This window comes from Dreissena polymorpha, chromosome 15 (assembly GCF_020536995.1).
Source record: "Dreissena polymorpha isolate Duluth1 chromosome 15, UMN_Dpol_1.0, whole genome shotgun sequence".
In the NCBI taxonomy this organism is placed as follows: Eukaryota; Metazoa; Mollusca; class Bivalvia; order Myida; family Dreissenidae; genus Dreissena; species Dreissena polymorpha.
The window spans coordinates 43,279,942-43,303,964 of NC_068369.1; the positions used below are offsets into that span (position 1 = coordinate 43,279,942).

Sequence of the window (24,023 nt, forward strand, 5' to 3'; positions counted from 1 at the left end):
CGCGCATTAACACAGATCTGAAAGAGCGGTCTATACCGGGAAAAACCACGCGCCTGTTTTGGCGCCTGACGCTATCCCGCCAAAATTTTCATTGGCCAATTCATATGTAAACGTCATTGCATTCGCAAAAAGCGGTTAACTTTAAAAAGCCAGGACATGATTGGCAAAGCGCGAAAGTAAATTTGTCTCGGATATTGGAAAAAAGAAACGCGCGTGTTAGTCAGTTAAATAGTTACTTAGTTAGTTACTTATTTTGTTTGAAGTTCATAAATGTGTATTGAAAAGTGAAAGGCAATAATAACTTAAACGGATGCAAGATCTTCCACAATGTGACCAACGGACTGTCAGTCGACTTACGGTAAGAAAACATGCAGTTTATTGTAAATATTGACAAAAATCTGCGCAGATTTATTGGCTTTGCGTAATGCACTTTTTTCGCACTGCTTTCAGAAACTTGTGTTTACAATAACACTCGCACATGGAAATATCATGAATATTAGTGACATGAACACCATCTTCAGTAATACTGAACAAACTGACAGTATTTAACATGTTTAATGCACTTTACTCAGGGCAAGAGATAAGTGTCGTTTTTACGATTTGAAATTTACAGAAAACTTTTCAAATGAAAAACAATCGTACAAACAACGATTATGTAAATACAGAACAGATTCTAATCAGTTAATAATCTATCCGCGCGTCCCGCGTTTATCACGCACAGATATCGAAATAGACGCATTGTTTTAAAATATTTGTGTCCCAGTGGACGATTGCTGAAAGGAATCTGTTAACGCATACGTTAATCACGATAAGTACGAACCCTCTTGGGTACGAGTTACGCTGAGTCTAACAGAATCAGGCTTCAATAATGCAACAAGTCTTTTGATTGGCTCTAGTTGAGTCCCAGCTGTATACGAACCAATTAGAATCAAACTTTTGAATAGTGTCGAAATAGCGGCGCCATATTGGAAAATTTGATTAAGCTGGTAGCGTGATCGATAACCGTGATTTCTTCAACAATTACTTTATATAAACCTACAAAAACGATAGCAATCAAATGGTAAGGTATTTTATATTTTAATTATGTTATTTTGTATGTTGATTTCCCTTTATTCATTACAAGACAGACGATCAAATTTCATTCAGATTGGTCGTGTGGAAATTCGTACCGAGTTTCAACAGTCTGCTGTCAAAATGCCTCTATTTATTGCATTTATGTTGCAATATACGTAAAACCAAATGCAAATGAACACAACCGAAGTACTTTAATGTTGTACTTTTAAGTATATATTAAATTTCAAATGACCAATAGTTGTAATGTTTAATGCATATGAAATACTTCATTTACTTTGTTCATATCGAACTCAGTACGTTCGTACCATTGACTGGCATTGTGTTTTTGATCTCATTTATTTGTTTTTTAATTTAATTTGTTGTAGAAAATATTAAAAACCAACAACGCTAATCGTTATTTTAAATAATGTCTTGTTACAGTTGAATTTAATTGTGTTTTTTAATACATTCAGAATCTGTAATGATTACAGTGTTTTTGTGTTGTAGTATTTGTAACTGATAATTTGTGGTTAAGGATTGAGACAAATTATGGTTAACATTGAAGGATTTTATTTTTAACAAATCGTTCTATTTTATATTTTATAATAAAATGCATTTTACATTGTTATTGAAAATCTCAAGTAAATGATACATTCTTACTCTGCACAGAGTCTAGTCAATATAAATTGCCGCCATAGAGTCTTTTGATGATTTTTGCTTTGGCAGACTCTTGGCGTCAATAGTTCACTCTATCTTTTTAATAGCGAAAGTTTTCCTTCTTTGTCTATATTAATGCGCAAGGAATTTGGTGCGCAACATTCAAGCCCTGATATCAGACAGTTAATATCAACGGATTGTAATAATATTTACATACCTGTGTAGATAATTCATTTGTCAATAATGTTCCGTAATAATTATGTAATGAATCTTTCAATTTTGCACGCCTGACCAATTTAAATCAACACACTACTCACATTTTCCATTCCAATCGCTGTGCCCGCTGTATACCGCAGGTAGATTTTAATTTATAACGCAGCCTATTACACTGTAATGCCTTCTTCTGATTGGTTGATATTTAAATATTTCATAACATGACCAGAGGTCACTGTGACATTCAGTTTATACATTTCCAAAAAAAAGAGAGTTTTATTTGTATCCAAAACGTATGCTCCATCATAGAATGACACGCTCTTGTCATTAATCCAAACTAATTATATGATGTCCGTCGTAGATTCCATAGTCATTTGTCCTCGCTGAGCATCGTTATTTCTTTTAATTGTCCGCCATCTTGGATCACGTTAACAACATGTGTGCAACGAACATAAACTCGCATATGTCAGACTACTTTCGCGAACCAATAGTTAAGTATGATGTTGTTCGCCATTTTCACGGAACACCGCCGATCGCAATACTGGTTATAGACGCTTGCCGGGGCATATGAAATTCCAACCATCAGAGCGACCTGCTAGATGACTCAGGGGCGATAATAATGGACAGGGATATAAATACGCGCACAATTAAATATTGCAGTTGGCTCTTTAATGATCGGCGAAAAAAACGAAAATAAGAAACATACGTTTTCAGAAATCGCAATAAAATTTTATGGGTCGTGGGGTAAAAAGTGGGTCGGTTGGTTAAGGGAAAACAAACTTAATTTTAATTTAGGCCTTAATTCCCAATATTTTATTTCTTCCTTGAACACTATTTGGACACCTACTTTTAGCAGCTGCAAGACTACGCGAACTGCGTCTGTACATTTGAATTTTGTTAGCACTTTGATATTGTTCTATTTTACTCTGCAGACTTAGAAAACAGAAAATTGTTCCCCGACTCGAAAAGAGACGGCCGCCATAATTGAATTTTAAAACTCAAATGACAATGTGTACGCATTGTCTGGGAGTTAAATACTGTATGCTGGTATGTGCTCATATTGCACTCAATTTGTAATTAAAGGTAATTACCATTTCCAAAAATGCGCTAACGCGCGTCAGAAAGCACATTAAACAGGGTTCGCACAGGGCTTAAAAAGTGCTTGAAAATGAGTCCTAGGCTTGAAAAGCCCTTGAACAAAGGTTGGCCTTGAAAAAGTGCTTGAAAAGTGCTTATTTCATGTAAAAAAGCCTTGAAAATGTTTATTTCTTTTCAAAATTACATGTATCATCGCTTTTATTATAAACTTAAATCTTTCTTAAGGGAAATATTACGAAAAGTTATCATAAATTCCTTCGCGAAAAAAGTTGAGTACGAAATATATAAGTTTCGTAAACAATTGAGTACGAAACGTTATGTGGACACGTCACCAGTGCTACAGCCAGCTTTTCAAAATAGAGGGGAGCTTCCCCAAAAAGGGCACATTTCACGCGTAATTTTGGAAAATAGGGCATTTGGTTATAAATATACTTAAGTATATACTTTGGTTATACTATATACTTATTAATTGTTAACATTAGTGCATTGGATGACTTCACCAATTGTATGCTGTTCCTCATTTTGTGTAATGAAATTACAATAAATATATTACTATCTACATTGGCGCTAAGGAAAACAACTGAGTAGCCAATTTCCTAACCGACTTGGGCTAGCATCCGACTTCACGCATTAAAGATATGTAGATATCATATTTCTATCCGGTGTGTGTGTGGGGGGGAATTTTGATGTTTATTTTATCACCTATCATCATTGAACTGCATGTTAATCTTTCAGGTTCCAGTTTCAGAATCAGTGGCCTTTTAGAAGAAAATGAAATGAAGAAAACATGAAATAAATTCAGGGGTTTCACTGGGTCAAAAAAACGTTGTGACTGTCACTACTTAAATTCGTTGCTTTAAATAACTTTGAGCCAATTTTTATCCACAATAATAATATTCATTAAAACAAAAATCTATATTGACAAATTTAAATTCTAAACAATGATCAATGTCACCATGAAGTAGCATCCAGTCTGGAGATTAAAATGAAACATTGTTATTGTTAATAATAGGATATATTTATTTCACAACACGTTATTTCAACTAATGTCAACAACGTTGACAGTTTTGTTAGGTCGCGAAAATATATGACAATATCAACATAACATTTTACTTTCAGATTGATAAATCCTCCTTCCAAACAAGTTCTTTATTTGTTGAAATAACAACTGTCTGCCCCAATTCATGTTAAAATTCATCATGATTGAGGACAGACAGCGTTTTAAAGTTCAGAAATAAAATCCAAACACAAATATGTTTTCCATGCCCTAATTTCGGACTAAAAATTAACTGCATATTAGCATTAAAAAAGATTATTAATTTTCAAATGTTAATAGGTATTTTGAATTAAAAATCACTATTTTTGCAAACAAAAAAAAGATAGCCAAAGAATTCAGAAGTTTAAAAAAATCAATAGTGCTGAGTTTGATTTCATTCGAGTGTGATTGTGCCTAACCAAGCGTGACCTCAGAGATAATCTTTCACAGCATGTTACTATCGTCTGCAACAAAAGGCTAATAAGTGATCTGATAACAAACCATGGCCTTGGGGCTTGTTTGTTCACAATGTGCTGACAGGCAGTCATGTAAGGGTGTTATCTGTGTATTCATGTCGATGTTTCTGGCGATTTATACGGCCTGAAAGCAGGAATTTAGAGATTAAAAGGGCATTTGATAGAAAAATAGAGGGGCGCTTTTTAAGTGGGCAAATTTTAGAGGGGCGCAGCGCCCCTCTATTTATTGCTAGCTGGAGCACTGCGTCACAGATTATGTGTACTACGTCAGAGGTTCTCCATTGTGATCAATTTTTGCGAGTGAAAACGCAGCGATGGGGAAGTGTCATTTCAAACCAGGGTGGTTAACTGAATATTCCTGTGTACAGAAAACAAATGACATTCAAAAAGCACATTGTCGGGTCTCTATGAAGACCCTTGATGTCGGGGGATGGGGGAAAGCGCTTTGAGAAACCATGAGAAAGGGGAAACCCACAAAGAAAACATGAAATTGAGGAGCAATGTGTTTGTTTGTAATAACTTTAAAAAGTAAATACATACAGTCAGTACACCAGTTTAGAATCGCCCGGCAAAAACGTTTATTCTTTTTACCACAATAATTTTTTTCGGGATTTAGTGTCAATGTGAGGAGATGTAAAAATAAAGGGTAATATTTATTTTGTATGATAACAGGTTAGGTCAGACGGCATATGCAGTTTTTTGTCATAAATAGCCAATTAAAGTTCAACCTTAGGAAAATTATTAAAAATCATTCAGCTTACAGAATTAGTATTTCAAAACATTTTCATAGCATTTGTTTTCAATCAGCAAAAAGTTTATTTGAAAATAATAAAGCCTTCTATATCCATATGCACATTTCAAAACATAACTCATTCAATCAGTTCCGGTTATCTTTTTGCTGCATTTTTCCACCCTGTAAGCTATTTACAAAAGATTTCTTGCTAAAAGTTTGTTAATTTATTCCTTTACCTAATGTATACCTTAGACACTTATCATTTTGTTAACCAGGTTTTCAGAAGGAAAAAACTGGTTATTAGATTGGCGAATGCGGGCGGGCTGGCTGGCGGGCGGGCGGAACAAGCTTGTCCGGGCCATAACTATGTCGTTCGTTGTCAGATTTTAAAATCATTAGGCGCATTTGTTCACCATCATTGGACGGTGTGTCGCGTGAAATAATAACGTCGATATCTCCAAGGTCAAGTTCACACTTTGAGTTCAAAGGTCAAAAATGGCCATAAATGAGCTTCTCCTGGCCATAACTATGTCATTTATTGTGAGATTTTAAAATCATTTGGCACATTTGTTCACCATCATGGGACGGTGTGTCGCACGAAAGAATCACGTCAATATCTCCAATGTCAAGGTCGCCACGACTAAAAATAGATTTAAAAAAAAAAACTTACAAAGGGGGTTAATTTTGTTTGTTCATTTCAAAAGTTCAGTTCGAGTTTTCTCCCTTTATCAGACTTTTTCACAATGAAAACCTGGTTTTGTGACAATTTTGTCCATTGTTTTTATTGGGGCATTATGGAAAATTAAATACAAATTAATAGGAACTGCTGATTATCCGGAACTGGTTGACAAACTGTATGTGAGACTCATTGAGTTAAGGATGGATAACATGTATGTAATAACTAGAAATAACATGTATGAGTTATTGTGGAATAAGTTTAATTTGTTTGAGCAAATACCGGTAAATGATATTTACTGTGTTAAATTTGCTTGAAAATGCACTCTTTAAGGAAACTAACGTACGGTTCTCGGCCTTGAAAATGAATATTTGGCCTTGAAAAGAGCTTGAATTTAGGTTTGAGAATTCTGTTTGAACCATGTTAAAGACACTGTCGGTCCTATTGAAGACAATTAAAATGTTCACACTTAGCTTAAATTGTTTGCAGAAAGTAACTTCCATAAAGGCAATAACTAACTGTACACGTGGAAAACAGACGTTGTTTCAGTTCGGTAGATGTTTCAAAGTTTGACACGCACATGCAAACTACCAAAGTTGTAAAGCCTTACTGTGTGTGAAGTTTGCATTTGTTCATTTTAATATCTTGAAGTTCAATCGAATCAGCAATTAATACAAATAATTAAAGTTATTATATAAAAGTTCTTTAAATCAGCAATTCCTCCAAATACTTCAATTGAATTTGAAATGATGCATTTAGAGGCAGAGCATTTTATTTAACAAGTATAATACATTCAGTATTGAAAAACAGAAATGTAATAGTTATTGTCTTATCATAAGATTATTTATTTTTTTAACAATTATTAAATTAAAATGCTCCCATCCGCGAGACGACAACGCTTTCACTATGTACAGAAGCAGTTATAGATTATACCATAACCGGTGTTACTTGTTTATTATTGCTGACCTGAACACAGCGTTTTTTTTTCGCCTGTTTGGGAACAGGTCCTGTCCCCTAGAAATTGGGAATTTTTAAGTCGCGAAATCCTTCAAATTGGGAATTTTCGCGTCGTGAAATCCATCAAATTGGGAAATATCAAACATCATACAAATACATCAACTGAAATCTATTTTATGTAGTAAACAATGCTTTTATACACTATCAATGGCATTCTGGGATAGTGTAGATCATAAGTCTGTATAACAAATACCAGTTTATTTAAAAAAAAATAAGAACTGGTTTTCCAGATAGAATTAATGGGTTTTGCCGCAATATAACTGAAAATTGTTTAAAATGGCATAAAGCCCAATTGAACAATTACTTTTTGTGGCAATTTGAGATAACTTGTCTAAATTAAAAGGACCAGCAGATGACCATTGTTATAATGGAAAACAGAAATTTAGGTGGCTAAATTTATGCTTGGCTGATTTGGTTTTGTTCACTTTCTTCAAGTAGTATTTTGAACTTTGACTCATTTTCTGGCTATTTATATAAAAACCACGATGCGAGTGTGCAAAATTGTCGGAAGTAGTTGACTTTTTAATTTCCCTGCGAGTATTTGAAGAGTAAAACGAGATTTCGGATTTCCATATTTGGGTTTGTTTACTACGTAAAGACATCGCTACGAATAAAACCAAAACCAGGGAAAATATTTTGTCAAAGACGGTATTTCGAAATATCTATCATTCTTTCCGGATAAGGGTTTTATTTTGTATATTGAATCTGTATTTAACGACAACGTTCAATAAACAACTGTCACGAACATGTGAAACATTGTTATCGAAGCGTACAAAACAAGGTCAATTTTACTACTATTGCCTTATTTGGTTGACTGTTTCCCTGCCAGCATTCAATAATGCCGCATTATGTATGCCGGCCGGGGAACAGTCAACTTGGTAACTAGATGGCTCCACCTATCGGAAGTTGTGTCGGCCTCATTCTAAAAGAACAACAACAACTACAACAACAACCGTGTCCTTTCATACTTGTTTACTAACTTCTGAAGTCGTTTTGTGACAAAAAAGATAGTCTATTTGGGATTTTTTAATCGATACGAGGCCGTTTTTATATAAACTATTTGGGATAAGACTGTTTTCTAAATTGGGAAGGGTCCGTCAGCAAGTTGGGACCAGGTCCAGTCCCGATTGGGAACAGGGCCGTTTACCGGACCCGTTCAAAGAAGGAAAAAAAACGCTGGAACAATTTAAACAAACGAGTCCTGTCGAGCGGATAAATTGCATTTGATTTAAAATTAATGTAAATACTTTGTTGTTATTGATCTAACATACGTGTGGAACAATTTAACTATGAAAAAGGGCATATTATATGTGAAAACGGGAGGTCCGTACCTGTAGCAAAACCCTAGTGGTTTTGGCTAGAAGTACGGATCCGTACCCCTAGAACGAGATTCTAGAGGTACAGATGCGTACCTGTAGTCACTTCCTAAACAGTTCTACATGTAGATATAAACCCATATTTTTTTTCTCAATAGATTCAAAACAATTATGAATAACAACAGAACTGGAAATACCCGCGGGCGCGGGAGACCAAAGAAACGACAGTTTCAACAGAAAAAGGTAAGAATACTTACCTTAATACTTACTTGACAACAGCGCTTTTTTCTGATTTGTGTAGCGGCCCTGGCCCCCTCACTCTGGAATAAATGAGTTGCTCATTAAAAAAAAAAATTAACCAAATTTTCCTTATTGAAATAAGCAAACACATGTTGTTTTCTGAATTTTATAAGTTGTGTAACTGACATTTTGTTAAATTTTCAGGGGAAGCTAAAATCTGTTTTATAAACATAATAAATACTTTTGAGTATTCCAATTTTATTATCAGTGTTATAGTAAAATTTGTAAAACATAACACAACTACAAATTGAGATATCATTAAAAACAATACAAAGTTAAGAAAGAAGCAGTTACCATTATTTTATCACTGAAATATTTTGAATGCAAAAAGTAGAATAAGTGCTCTTAATGTATTTCGGAAAATATGCTCTCCTGAAAAATATACAAAATGTTAGTTACACAAGTTATTACATTCAGTATGATTGTCTTCATGATATGATTGTCTTCACTTAATATGTAGACTTTATTCTGAATACTTGAAATATGTGTTGATTGATTTTTTGTTTAATGATAATAGAAAATTAAACTATTTACATTTATTATGCACCCCGTCGAAGAAGAGGGGGTATATTGTTTTGCACATGTCGGTGGGTCCGTCCGTCAGTTCGTCCACCAGATGGTTTCTGGACGATAACTCTACAATGCTTAGGCCTTGGATCATCAAACTTCATAGGTACATTAATCATGACTGGCAGATGACCCCCATCGATTTCCAGGTCACTAGGTCAAGGTCACAGTGACTGGACACAGTAAAATGGTAGCCAGATGATAACTCAAGAATTCTTATGCCCAGGTTCATGAAACTTGGGAACAGGAACATTGATCATGACTAGCAGATGACCCCTAATCATTTTCAGGTCACTAGGTCAAAAGTCAAGGTCACAGTGACTCTAAATAGTAAATGGTTTTGGGATGATAACTCAACAATGCTTACGCCTAGGATCATGAAACTTCATAGGTACATTGATGATGACTGGAAAATGACCCCTATGAATTTTCAGGTCACTAGTAATATACCTGCTTTATGTTCCCCAAAAATACAAGTTGTATCAATCAGTAAAATTTATCTGCACAGAAATAATTCCCGTATTACACTACTCACAAGTTTACCAATTCCATATAACCATTCTAGCCGGACTACTTTTAATGAAGTCACTTTGAAAAATGAAAATTATAAGAGCATTCATTCTTCGTTAATTATGAATGCTTAAACTCATTTTTATTCCCCCGAAGGAGTGCATAATTATAGTGCACTGTCTGTCCGTCTGCCCTTCCGTCACACTTTTACGTTTAGGTTTAATTTTTTTATAATTTGTATGTAACTTCAGATTTAACCTTCACAGTTGGTATGCATGTGTATATGGACAAGGCCTTTCCATACACACACAAATTTTTACCTTGACCTTGAACTTAGGGTCTGTGTTTAGCTTTTAAAATCTTGGTTTAGGTTTCGAAAAAGTGTTGAATGTTATAAGAAATGTAACCGACATTTTTATACATTTTCACTTTTAAGCTCACCTGATTGCTCAGGTGAGCTTTCGTGATTGGTCTTGATTCGTCGTCTGTCCGTCCGTCGTCTGCCCACATTTGATTGTAAACAGTCTAGAGGCCACATTTTTTGTCCGATCTTTATGAAACTTGGTCAGAACATTTGTCCCAATGATGTCCTGATTGAGATTAAAACTGGGTCATGCTGGGTCAAAAAGTAGGTCAAAAAAAGAAAAACCTTGTAAACACAAAGTCACAATTTTTGCCCAATCATCATGAAAGTTGGTGAAAACATTGGTTTTATTGATATCTTGGACGAGTTCGAAAATGGTCCAGATCAGTGAAAAACATGGCCCCCAGTGCAGTCTTTCCGAAATATTGTCAGTCCTGGGATTTTTCTGATAATAATTTGGAAAATCCGAAAATGATTCTAATATTGCCAGACCTCGTGTCCGGTAGTAAAATTATGGCGAAATTTGGAATTCCACAAGCTATTTCCAGATAAGTTTCAAGGCAAAAGAGGCAATATACCGAGTTATTTATGAATACTCCAATCATGTAAAACATTTTTTTATTTGTTGCATTTCTTGAATGACGTAGGTTGGCTACTGACAACAACAAACCAAATAATTAAAAATTAATTTGTTGTCAAATACCCACGACCACGTCTGATAGTTTAGATGCATAGGAATTAAATTGAAGCGAAGCATTTGAAACCACGCATCTAATTTTCCGGTCAGAAGATATTCAACAACAAAGTATAAAGTATACGAATTATTTCGATTCTAACACGGTTTTACTAAAGCAGAGCTCCAGATAAGGTTTTGTGAAATTCTTAAATAACTACCACATTTTCAAAAAGAATTCTTAACTCTGAAATTTTATTCTTAACGCTACTACTAAGTTTTGGAAAATAATTCTTATTTTTTCTTAATGACCTAAAAATAAATAATAATGGTTATTTTCATGCAAAAAAAAATCAAAATAAACATACTAGCAACTTTATTTATACGAGCTCAACAGTGTCTTTTCAGTCTTATACAATTTTATTTTCCAATACCTTCATATGCCCAAACTGTGCTTAGATTGCATGCCTTAGATGCATTTTTACATATTTCACATTCAAAACGGGTCTCCCCTACAATCTTTTCAACGATTAGCCACTTGTACCCTCCACTTGTTCAATGTTTTTTGTGTGTTTAAGTTTAAACCCGTTGTGTCGCTTTTTGTTTAGCTTTATCGACCGTGTCAGCAACTGAACATACAACATTGTATAAGATCTTTTCTATAATGTCTTTCTAAAGATTTAACTTCGGCTCACTTTGCATAAAATATGTTAAAAGTGTGTTTTTGGACCCTTTGCAGTTTTTTAGGACGCTCTGGGCGCTGCCATTGTTTTTTGACAGATAGACTGTACACGCCGCTTTTATTGGGAAAAAAAGGGCTTCGCTAAAAAAAACCGATAACCATTCTATATAAGCACCGCAAAGATCTTGATTACGCGAAAAGAACTCAATAAAAATCGATACGAACTAAAAATAATATTCGTAACTTGATTTTGTAATTCTTAATGGTACAACAAGATTTTAAAATAAATACGTAACAGACTTGAAAATAATTGGTAATTACGAAAATATGACCCTTATCTGGAGCTCTGTAAAGATTTATACAATGTATATTATTTTTCTTGTGTACTATTTCAGTCATTGAAATTCGGATTTAAATCTTCAAGCAAGTCGGGCTAGTACTATGGGCATTTGAACAAGCCCGAGTCAGATTTTACTAGACCAAACATTTTTTTTAAAAATGCAGATAAACATAACATAAAACATCCAAAGAAGCATTCATTTATTCAATCTTTAGAATACAATACAAATCTCTTATTAATTTCATCTTCATCCAAGTTAGCTTCCTCGTCATCTGAGCCAGCCTCTTTCGGATTCTGAAATAAGAAGAAATTAATTTCACACACAGATTTCAATCAAATCAGAATTATAAATATATACATAAAGTTTAGGTAAAAAATTAGCAGAAATGTATCCCATATATCCATGTGAAAGAGAGAGCAAACCTGAACCACCAGAAAATATATAAGCAATTAAGTGCCAGGTTATTCTACAAAAAGCCAGTTGACAAATGCGTCAATCACAGTTACCTCAGATTCGCATTCCTCAACGACGTACTTGAATGACAACTGTTCGGCCATTACTCTCTGTCCCGATGCAACGCAAAACATTTATTTTACATTATAATAGTTATCCGGGAACCACAAAACATGCGCTTTATGTGCAGTAATCCAATTATCGGCTGATTGCCCAGCACTAATGTGCAGTGTGTTAAAACATAAGCGGCTGTTGATTTAAGCTGCTCAAAACTTTGTTTACAAATATTGAAAATGAAAGTCACAGTGGAACTCGTTTTCTGTTTAATGAATTGTACAAGCACGTCGGGCTTGTAATAGTGCATTTCCTACAAGCCCGAAGAAAAAATACTAGTTTTTTGCTGACGGACTAGTGCGAATTTCGACGACTGCTATTTTATGTGAAGTTCCGCCCATAAAAATAACTTTCGGCTGTTCTGTCGATCAGATCCGCGACTTTCATTCATAATTATATTACCGGATTATTACGCTGGTGGAAAATGTATCGGCATGTTTTGTTTAGTTACAGGGCGTGCATTAAGACGCGTCCTTCGGATGCGTCTTTAATCCGCTGTTCACAAGTTTTTTATTCTTGGTCTGACGTGCAATAAACCGGTCCTGACTGGTTTAGAGACTGCAGCGAATGGTTTATCACACCTAATCGAAATAAGAATGTCATTAGGGTGTGTTAGCATGTACACTGTGTAATCGATTTCATGACATGGGAATTTTAATAGCAAACAGAATCGAACCGACCGTTTGGGATTTTTAATCGGTCTTTCATGACCCCAATCGGTCTAGGACCGACAAAACCGAAAAAAATATGATCCCTGCTTATGACCATTCAGCAGCTGTAGACAAATGGCTGTTCACATTCGATGGTTTTATGTAAAATTAAATATTTAATGAGGTTTTTACGTAACAAACTCACACCTTGTATGCTCATGATGGTCTTCATCGACTTAATTATTAGCGCTCACCCAAGGCTATGCCTGATGGGTATTCAACGAAAGATTTGTCAAAGGATGTGTTTTCAGTAGAGGATTCAGATATCCAGGATGGAGAGACAAATGCTAAAGAAATCTTGGCAATTCTGAATGATTAAATGCATGCTTTGTATATTAATCTGATAATATTACAATATTTTGTAAAAAATGTCATCTTTGTCTTTCGTCGTCATTTTGTACTTTTTGGGTCTGAAATAATCAGTCTGGGCCGGAAATGGCTGCATGATTATAGGACCTCATTGCCGGCAATAAATTATAATTTTGAAAAGGACTGCCCAGTGGGCGTGGCATTTTTATCTTTATGTTTATAGTGAAAACATGTGAACACTTTAGAAGTCACATTTTTGGCCCAATTTTCATGAACATTTGTTTCCTTGATACCAGAGTTGAGTTAAAAACTATTCCGGTCAGTTGAATAACATGGCTGCCGGGGAGGGGGCAGTTTTCTTTTATTTATATACCCCGGTAGTGAAAAAAACTTGTGAACACTCTAGAAGTCACATTTTTTGCCCAATCATCATGAAACTTGGTGAAAAGATTGGTTTTATTTATATCTCATATGAATTGGCAAATGGTCCCGATCGGTAAAAAAACATGGCCGCCAGGGGGGTGGGGCAGTTTTCCCTATGTGACTACAGAGAAACCTTGTGATCGAACACTATAGAAGTCACATATTTTGCCTAATCATCGTGAAATTTAGTCAATTCATTGGTTTTATTGATTTGTCGGACAAGTTGGAAAATATCTCAGATTGGTGAAACACTTTTTAGGATTGGTCTTTGTCCGCCGTCCGTCCGTCAGTCAACATTTGGTTTGTAAACACTCGAGCATTCACACTTCTTGAGCATTCTTTGTGAAAGTTGCTGAAAGATCTCAGTCAAGTTTTATAATGAGCAAAATCACATAATTAATGTTATAATTATTGCCCTTAGATAGTCCAAATTTTCATTATATTATACAAAATCCTTGTAGACACTCTAGAGGTCACAATTTTGTTTCAGATTTTATAAATCTTGGTCAAAATATTTATTTTTGTAAGCAAAGTTTGATGTTTGGTAAGGGTTCTTAACTCAAAATATAGGTCACCAGGTCAAATGTTACAAAAACAATAACACTCCATACGCCAGAGTTTTGGTTCATTAATGATGAAACTTCACCAGGATGTTTGTCTGGACAACATCTAGGTCAAGTTTGACGTTAGGTAAAGATTGAATAAACCGACTATTTAAGGTGAGCGAACTAGGGCCATATTGGCCCTCTTGTTTTTATTTTTGTGTTTATAAGATGACATTCAACAACTGTTTAAATATTAAGTCAACCTTTTTGGTACAAATAATGTTTTTTACCAAATTTTCGAAATTGACATTATGAACACGTGTCATTTTCTGAATGTAAAAAGTAGCGTTACTGACATTTTGTTATACCGGTATTTTCAAGAGAAGCAAAAAACTGTTCAATTAAAATAATAAACTTTTTCGTATTCAAATTTTGTGATAAGTATTATTATAACACTTGAAAAACGAAAAAAACTCCAAATTGATGTGTCTTTATTTTTAATTAAAAAATTAAACAAGGAGCAGTAATTATATCATAATTTCAACACTAAAATACTTTGAATTCAACAAATAACGTAAGTGCTCTTACTGTATGTCAGAAAGTATCAGAAAATATATATTCTTGAACAATTCACAAAATGCCAGTTACCCTAGTTATGACATTCAGTAGATGATATGTCTTCCGATGGAGACGGCTCTTGTTTTTAAATTAAATGATTCAATTTTGTATATAATAAAAGGAATATTACGCAAGTCAATTGTTACAAGTGCTTGTATCAGTCTCGTGGCTTGCGCTTTGATTGTAACCAACTTGTATTGCCAGCTGGAAAGAAAAAAATGCGAGTAAAAATTTTAACAACTCGCAATTTTTTTTCGAGTTGATAAAAAAGTAAATTATTGGAATCCTGAGTCTGACATGCTACGCACTTGTACCCAGAGCTCCAGATAACATTTTGGTCATATTTTTATTTTGCCCCCTATTTTAAAAATTATTATTTTATCCCCTATTTCTAAAATTTAATCTTACATAACTCCTTATTTGTTAAATTAATTATTTCAAGCCAGGGCTATTGCTGTTTCCATGGCTCAGCTGTTCTCCCGGACAATGAACCTGAAGGTTTTTAACCGATTCAGAGTCACAGTCATTTACGCATGAGCTTATAGGTTCATGAATTATTGACAAAACCATACTTTGGTTATTTGGTTCTTGAGAATCGGGCCCCGTGTTCACAAAACATTTTTTGCATCGAAAATCGATTTTGCTTGTCATTGAAAATTTATTATCCCCACGCTTTTTGAAAAAAAGGTGGGGATATTGTGGTTATCTCCGCCGTCCGTCCGTCTGTCTGTCCGTCCGTCCTGGCCACTATCTCCTCCTACACTAAAAGCACTAGAACCTTGAAACTTACACACATGGTAGCTATGAGCATATGTGCGACCCTGCACTATTTGGAATTTTGATCTGACCCCTGGGTCAAAAGTTATAGCGGTTGGGGTGGGGCCGCGTCAGAAATTATCACTCATTTTTTTAGGTTATTTTACATTTACTACTTTATTTCTACACCGATTCACTTCAAATTGATACTGGACCTCTCTTATGACAATACGGTCAATCTCAACCATGCATGGCCCCATTCCCAACCCTGGGGCGCCCCGTCCACATAGGCCACACCCACCAAAAATTTCCATTTACTATAATTTTTTCATTTCTACACGGATTCACTTCAAATTGATACTGAACTTTTGTTATGACATTAGGGTCAATCTCAACTATGCATGGCCCCAATCCCAACCCTGGGGCGCCCGCCCACATAGGCCACACCCACCAAAAAATTCCATTTACTATAATGTTTTCATTTCTACACGGATTCACTTCAAATTGATACTGAACTTCTCTTATGACATTAGGGTCAATCTCAACTATGCATGGCTCCATAACCAACCCTGGGGCCCCGCCCACATAGACCACACCCACCCAAAATTGCCTTTACTATAATTTCTTCTTTTCTACTCCGATTCACTTCAAATTGATACTGAACTTCTCTTATGACATTAGGGTCAATCTCAACTATGCATGGCCCCATAACCAACCCTGGGGCCCCGCCCACATAGACCACACCCACCCAAAATTGCCTTTACTATAATTTCTTCATTTCTACACCGATTCACTTCAAATTGATATTGAACTTCTCTTATGACAATACAGTCAATCTCAACTATGCATGGCCCCATTACCAACCCTGGGGCCCCGCCCACATAGACCACACCCGCCCAAAATTGCCTTTTACTATAATTTCTTCATTTCTACACCGATTCACTTCAAATTGATACTGAACTTCTCTTATGACAATACGGTCAATGTCAACTATGCATGGCACAATTACCAACCCTGGGGCGCCCTGCCCACATATGTCACACCCACCCAAAATTGCCTTTAACTATAACTTCTTCATTTCTACACCAATTCACTTCTAATTGATGATGAACTTCTCTTATGACAATACGGTCAATCTCAGCTATGCATGGCCCCATTACCAACCCTGGGGCACACCTAGGTCAAACATTCGGCGTGGGGATACGCGTCGGCCTCTGCCGCGCCATTTCTAGTTTCCATTGTAGTTGATAGGCAAAAATGAAAATCGATGTCAGTTAAAATCAATTTTCGATTGCAAATCATTTTGTGAACACGGGGCCTGGTTGAAAGAATTCATGTGGTGTGAATTTTTTACACACAAAGGCTTTTTTTGCTTCCGAAGCTTTAATACACACCTTAAGTCGCCTCTTTTGATTTTTTATGTAATGACCATTGGGAATCGGAAAAAAAGGCCCAAATTTTAAAGGAAAGAAAACACTGACATGGGTGTTTCAATTATGTCGACAAAAATGTCCATGAAGGTGCTTCGTCTACCATGAAAGTCGCAGTCGATAATACAGTTGAGATGAGAGTAGACAATGATGCACATGAAATCTTTCCTGCAAGTCTGGAGTTGACATTTGAATGAAAATTACTGTGTTGTTGTGCATGGTTGCTTTGTGGATTATCAAAATAAAAGAGACTTAGTATTAAATGCTGCTAAAATGTTATCTCACGGAGTGCAATTGGAATTATTCATGTTTATTTTATGCTTTCCGATGGTTTATAGAGAAATATCAGTGAATTAAAACTGATAATTTCACTGTTTCAAACAATGAAAATTATCAGTGAAAATTAATATTGCAGGAAGGAAGACCAGATGATGTTGTTAAAAAGGATAAGTATATGGTTTCTCAGTCTACCACACAGGAAAGTATAGAAATATCCAATGCTAATACAAATGTAAATAAAACAACACAAATTTTAACTTTACAAAATTTGCTTACTCTTGGCCCAATTAATGTTTTGTCCGTCACAACTGAGTTTGGTCTACAGGAATCTGTTCTTGGACCCTGGGAGTATAAAAATGATCGTAACTGCATTGTAAAGTATACCATTCAAGGCTCAGACATCAGTCATTCAATTCGCCTTGATAACATGTTAACAAGAGGAATACCAACTACTGAAAGATCATCCCTCGCTTTCCGTTGGTATTCATGGATTCGTTTGAAGGCCATTGCAAATCAAAAAAATTTACCAATAAACTCAGTGCTGACGAATGAGGGTCAATTTCTTTCACTTCTACATGAAGTAAATCTTTATTACACTAAATCTTCAAAAGTTTGTAGAGATGAAGGCTTAGAGCCAAACCGTGGACCACAATCCCATGAAGATGCTTGCAATTTAGAGCGCCTTCATTATTATGGAATGGGCACAATAAAATACTACAGAAAAACAACTTTCTTGCAGCTAGTTGCAAAAAGATATGGAGAAAATGTAAAGGCTGAATATTTGGTAGACCCAACTACACGACTCATAAGTTGCACAGACTATGAGGAAATATTAAAGGACGTTCATTCAGAAATTATCCACAATTATTCAAGACACGAGAAGTTGTTAAAGAACTTTGCTGGGCCTCAATGTAATGAGGATCGTCTTAATAATGAAAGGGTCAACTTTGATGTCAAATTTACATCTGCCTCTTCTAAGGCAAAACAGGAACTTAAGACAGACTCGGACTTGCCTTTACAAAAAGTATTAGAACCAACAGAAGCAGATACGAGCGAATTTTACCTTAGAAAATGCAATCTTTGCAGCAAAGTCCGATGGTTAGGAAAGAGAGCAGCTGAAAAGTTTGTCTTGGGCTCATATGTATATGGTAACCTTCATAAACAAGTACAATTCTCTTGCAATCTGCTTCATAGCACTTCATGTGATGAGGAAAATGACATTATTCCTCTTCCATGTTCTGAACAAAGTCCACAACTATGGGTAGCATACAACAGTCTGCACGAGTCAAAACTTATGCCAGTTGCTTTTGTGTTGAAAACAATAAGCGAAGTTAGTGCAGGTGTTGAACATGTTCAGATAATGGCAAAATATGCATGCACGAGTCAAGAATTTGACATAATCAAAGGCAAGGCAGTATACACTCAGTCTCTGCCTTCGGCATGTGTGAAGTTTGTTCAATCTTTGACTACTGGTCGATTTAAGTCTTGTAAAGAAATACCTACTTTGAAAAAAGGAAAGCTTAATATAATGAAACCACGCGAAGCTCTTGTTTGTCAATCATGGTTAGATCATAGCAAGCTGTCATCTGAAGACCCATCTGCTCAGCACACTGTCCTAAATCTAAGTGGAATTCGTGATCTCCATGCAACATATGGTGCCATGAAGATGATCCATTGCTCTCAATGTGGAATGTGTTCACCTGGCTTTGAAGCAGATGCAGCTACTTGTATAAACGTCCCTGAAGCTGGCCAACAGGTTCCACTGTCAAACTCTTTTCTTCTGCAAGCTTTAAAGCAGTCTCAGGTCTTAGCAGGGTCTAGTGTCACTCTCGACTCAGCATTTTCGAGTGCTAGAGTTTATAATGATGAAACAGTAACAGGGGTATGTACAAATTGTTCAAAATTTTGCAAAATTGATAATGGAATTGTAACATTGCTGCACAAAAAGTCTGCTGCTGAAGAGAGTTCTCAGGGAACCACTGTTGATAGTCAGCAATCTATTGATGACAATATTTCAAATATAAACCCTTACGGTCCTGAAAATCTGATGGCTCTTGATATTTTTCAAGATGAGGCCTCATATCAGCATACAATGTTCATGGACACTTTATCTCAGGCTGAAAAACTTGTTCTGTCACCGATCCATGCTGTAATAGTTATATTGCGTTCTCGAACAAATAATATCCCATTCTCCAGATATGGATCAATATCTTTTGCGATAAAAGAACCAGTCAAAACTAAAGCTCTTCCTTGGCACACTTTTCAAAAGTTGCCATTTGTTATCATGGTCTCTAAGCAAGAAGATGGGAGCATTAATGAAGCTAAAATTAATATGGCAAAGATTGTTCATGCAAAAGAGCTTATGGAGCGTGAAGTGACTTGTCCTGTGTATGGTACCAAAAGACCATTTTACAGGTACTGTGATAAGGTTCATACACCTTTTACAGTAGCTGCCATGGAGAATCTAGCAAGTCAGCTATCAGATACAAGCACAGCTGTTTACCCAAATGGTTTGAGAAAAATAAATGTTGAGCTGATCCATGAGCGTGCTTCTAAAAGATTAACTATTCAGCTGTTCTCTGAATGGATAAACTCTGGTTTTATTATCGGAAGTGGCATAAAAGATGCGATTCTAATTGAAAACCAAAAAGCCACATCCAGCTGCCTTAACATGGAACAAATTGCAAATCTAATATGGAACGATCTAGCAAAGTTCATACAAGAGAGTCAAACTAATGACAAACTTAATCATGATGAAGACCCAAATGAAACCATGAAAATAACACTCACTGATGTTGTCTTGTTCGGTGTTCAGAGGAAATGGCTCAATCCTAGCACAGATGTTTCAAATGCATCACAAAAAAACCTTCAACAGGTATTATTACCTGAAGATGAATTGAAAAACCTAACGTACCTATGCTGTGAAGAAGTAGAACTTCTCCTGAGGGAGAGCAGCAATGATGAAGGAGATTCAGGTAGTGTTGCACAGGGTGGAGTTTCTAACTTGTCTGAAAACCCAGAGCAAATTCTCAAGAATGGAATGCAAAACACAGTGTTACAAAGGATCTCAGCACCAGATGTGGACCGCCAGAACCCTGTTGCTGAGGATACACAAGGATACCTACAAATGGCTTTCCCGGATGTCTTTCTTACTGGTGATGCATGTCCACAACAAGAACGTCCTCGTAGCATTAAAAATAAATCAGGCAGCTACAAATTTGCTTACCTGTATTGGGTATGCGCACAAAAACGAGCGATGGTCAATACTGAGCTTCAATTTCTAGTTCATAGCATGATTAAACGAGAACATAGCAAGGGAAAGGCCAAGCTCGCTCTGAAAAGTGATGCCTTTGAAACAACTGGAATACCTGTAAAAGAGGATTTAATGCAAAATGCAGAGCTTCGTGACTGGACCGTATCAAACCTAATGATGTTCAAGTCATCAATACCGGATACAGCTCCATTCTGGAAAAGGTCAAGGGATGATGCAATAGCTGTTCAACGGGATTGGGAAGAAAGTGTTCCTTGGCGAAAAGACAAAATGCCAATGTCAATTATGCTGTTCCAGACTCGTGCTCCACCGTATAACCATCACCCGGCAATTCACAACGTCTGTCCAGGTACAGAGACCCTCTCCATCCAGAGTGACCAAGAATTTTTGGAAGGTCGGCGAAGAAACGTACTACAGTATCCAAGCATCGTATCGTTTATGTGCGCATTGATGGCAGAGATGGACACAACGTTTTTATCTAGAATTAGATATGATGGTGATGCCTATTTACACGGTTTGAATGGGGTGCAAATGCCAATCCACATGCTCATAGGCTGTATTTTAGTCGTGAATTCAGTCAGCACATGGACAGCTTGAAACTAAATATACAAAACTGCCTTCAGAGTGCCAAAGACGAATGCTTTAATACTGGCCAGGATCTCGACAATCCTCTTGTTCAGGACAATATCCGTACTAGGGTACTCGACTGTTGGGATCATGCTAGGAAGGATTACATTGAATATATGCGACCATTCTACACCAACTGGAATGCAGGTTTACTAGCAGATGGTAAAAACAAGACATATGATTTCATCTATGAAAGGACCTCCGCCATCTGCAGACTGAACATGGCAAGTGTGATAGACAATGCCCTCACAACCGGTGATTTTTCAACATTGGACACAATATATGTGACTGTTGTCAATGGAACATGTCGCCACTTAGGTCATACAGGAATAAACGATCAGCCTTCAAAGACAGATAAATGTGCAGTGGTTAAGAAAAAGCAATCAACATGCAAGGAAACAGGGAATAAACAGTCCACAGAGGTATTACCTGTAAAAGGCGAAAACCGCAACCAATGAATAAAGTACCCACCATTGAGCCTGACAAACACAATAAGAAAATTTTTCAACTTCAGTTTGAATGTAACGACAAATGGTTTAATGGTCATGATCCTTTTGAGATTCTGCATGTTCTTAGCAATGCTGATGACAAAGCTGTTGTGCCAGAGTTTCTCAGAAAACCTCCAGTAATAGAGGTCAGTTGTTGCCAAATAAAGACAATGGGGTGCAGGACTTAAATCTTGAGTTCTTTTCAGATACTGGTGACTCTGCTACAGAGTATGTAACTAAATATGCCTTTAAAGATGCAATTCCCACTAAAACATCTAACGAAGTGCTCATAACTGCAATGGAGAAGTTGCAAGATGGTGAACCAATAAATCAAGGTGCTGTTCAAAAAATGTACAATAGCCATGCCATTGCTGGAACAACATCTATCTTTCAGGCAACTCACCTCAATCAAAATATCCCACATGTTCTTTCAAATGTTAACATCAAAAGTTGCAGTGTATCTGGTTTGTCTCTGCTGAGAACTGACTATGATAAAAAAGATGGCGAAGATTACATTCTCCCACCTCTCATTAAACAATTTGATGGGCGACATGGCACAACAGCTGTTTTCATCGAATGTGGCAAAGAGTCGCCAAAACTGAAGGCAGAGATACAATGCAACATGTGTCTACATCAGTTTTGTGACTTGTTTGATGTTAAAGAAATTAAACCCAATGATGGCGGTGCAAGATTCTTACAATTTAAAAGAAGAAGTACTGCAAGAAATGGCAGATTGAATGCATTAAAGCTAATACCTTGCCATGGTATAAGAATGGCAAATCCCCGTGGAAAACTATATTGGCACTATTGTAGAACACTCTGCCTTTGGAAGATTCCTTGCCACAAAACTACTGACTTCTCACCAATTGCTGAAGATGCAGAATCTTTAAAGAAAGCTTGGATTGATCTATTCAATCAAACATTTCTTGATGGTAATGGACTTCCACCATGGGCATACAAATTTTGGAAACATCACCATCTTCCTCGAAACAACAACTCTGATTCAGATTCATCCTCAGAGGAAGATGTCGAAGAAAACCAGCAAGCTTGTGCAGTAGATGCATCTTGATGACACTAATCTTAGCAAAATTAAAAGCAGTGAATACGATTCCGCTTCAAACCGATAGCACGCCCCGGAAATGAACAGTTTTATCAAAACCCTGTTGATCGCTTGCGGTCTGCCCCGCAGCAGGGCATAGATTCCAAGCCATGTTTCAGTGATTCTGACGTTTTAGCCAATCCTGAAGGCATTGATTTTATAAGAGCTGGCTAGGAGAGAATGTTATACCTTCTACGGCTGAAATACATGCTCATATTTCAAATCTCACAAACACGCAAGGAGTTTGTCAAGTAATTCATTTGAAGCATCTTCATTAAATGATAAACAAAAGATGGCTCATGACATTGTTGTTGATTATGTTAAAATTAGATTAAATTGGGAAAAAAATAAACAAGCACCTCCCCCAAACCCCTTGCGTCTCATTCTAATGGGCAATCCAGGTACTGGAAAAAGCTGGACACTAAAATGCATTATAAGCAGTGTAATAAGCCTCTTACAATCTAACCCTGATTCAGATGCACAGGCAAGCACTTGGACAGACAGAATCAAACTTTCAGCTCCCACGGGAGCTGCAATCAAGTCAGATGTACTTCAAGTCAGAGACTTTGCATCGACTTTTTTGTATACCTGTCCATCTAAATGAAAAAGATTTGCGTCTGGAAGAAACATCTGCCACATATTCCAGACTTATGCTCAATTTTGACCCCAAAAATTCTTTCTCCTCATTGTTGATGAGTTTTCCATGCTGTCACGAGAGGTGTTTGCCTTTGTAACTGAACGACTGATTCAGTGCAACATTGATCTCGACAATATTGGCATTGTTCTTATTGGGGACCCAGCACAGATTCTTCCGATTGCAGCTGAACCTCTCTGGAAGCGCTCGTTCATACACGCATGAAAACAAAAAATGCAGTTCCCTTTCTATTAATGGTTTGATAAGGTTTCGACAGGTCTTCAAATTTCCATCCGTTACAAACAATACCAAACTATGCTAAATGGCAATCCTTAACATCGCCTAAAGATCGTCTTTTATCAGATGATATTACTGCTTGTCGGAAAGATCTGATGCTGGGCCAATTTGATGCTGTGTTTTTGACTGAAGTCAAAAGAACAGATGTTGATCCCATTAGTCAATGTTTCACTGGAAAAGTGCTTGTCAATATGAGGTATGGTAAAAAATGCAGGGAAAAAGAAATGCTTTTCCTTAGAAAAAACTGTGCAACAGAAC

General features: G+C 36.3%; 1 long non-coding RNA gene across 2 annotated transcripts; it reads left to right on the top strand.

The window, feature by feature from the left end:
* The first annotated feature begins 138 nt into the window (after nt 1-138).
* LOC127860958 (uncharacterized) lies at nt 139-17,656 on the top strand. Of its 2 annotated transcripts, none has more exons than XR_008039977.1 (3): nt 139-358; nt 8,434-8,518; nt 17,486-17,656. It is a non-coding gene; the product is annotated as an uncharacterized LOC127860958 (long non-coding RNA). The 2 variants fall into 2 exon arrangements; XR_008039978.1 differs by lacking the exon at nt 139-358 and adding an exon at nt 427-1,060.
* Nucleotides 17,657-24,023: the final 6,367 nt, after the last annotated feature.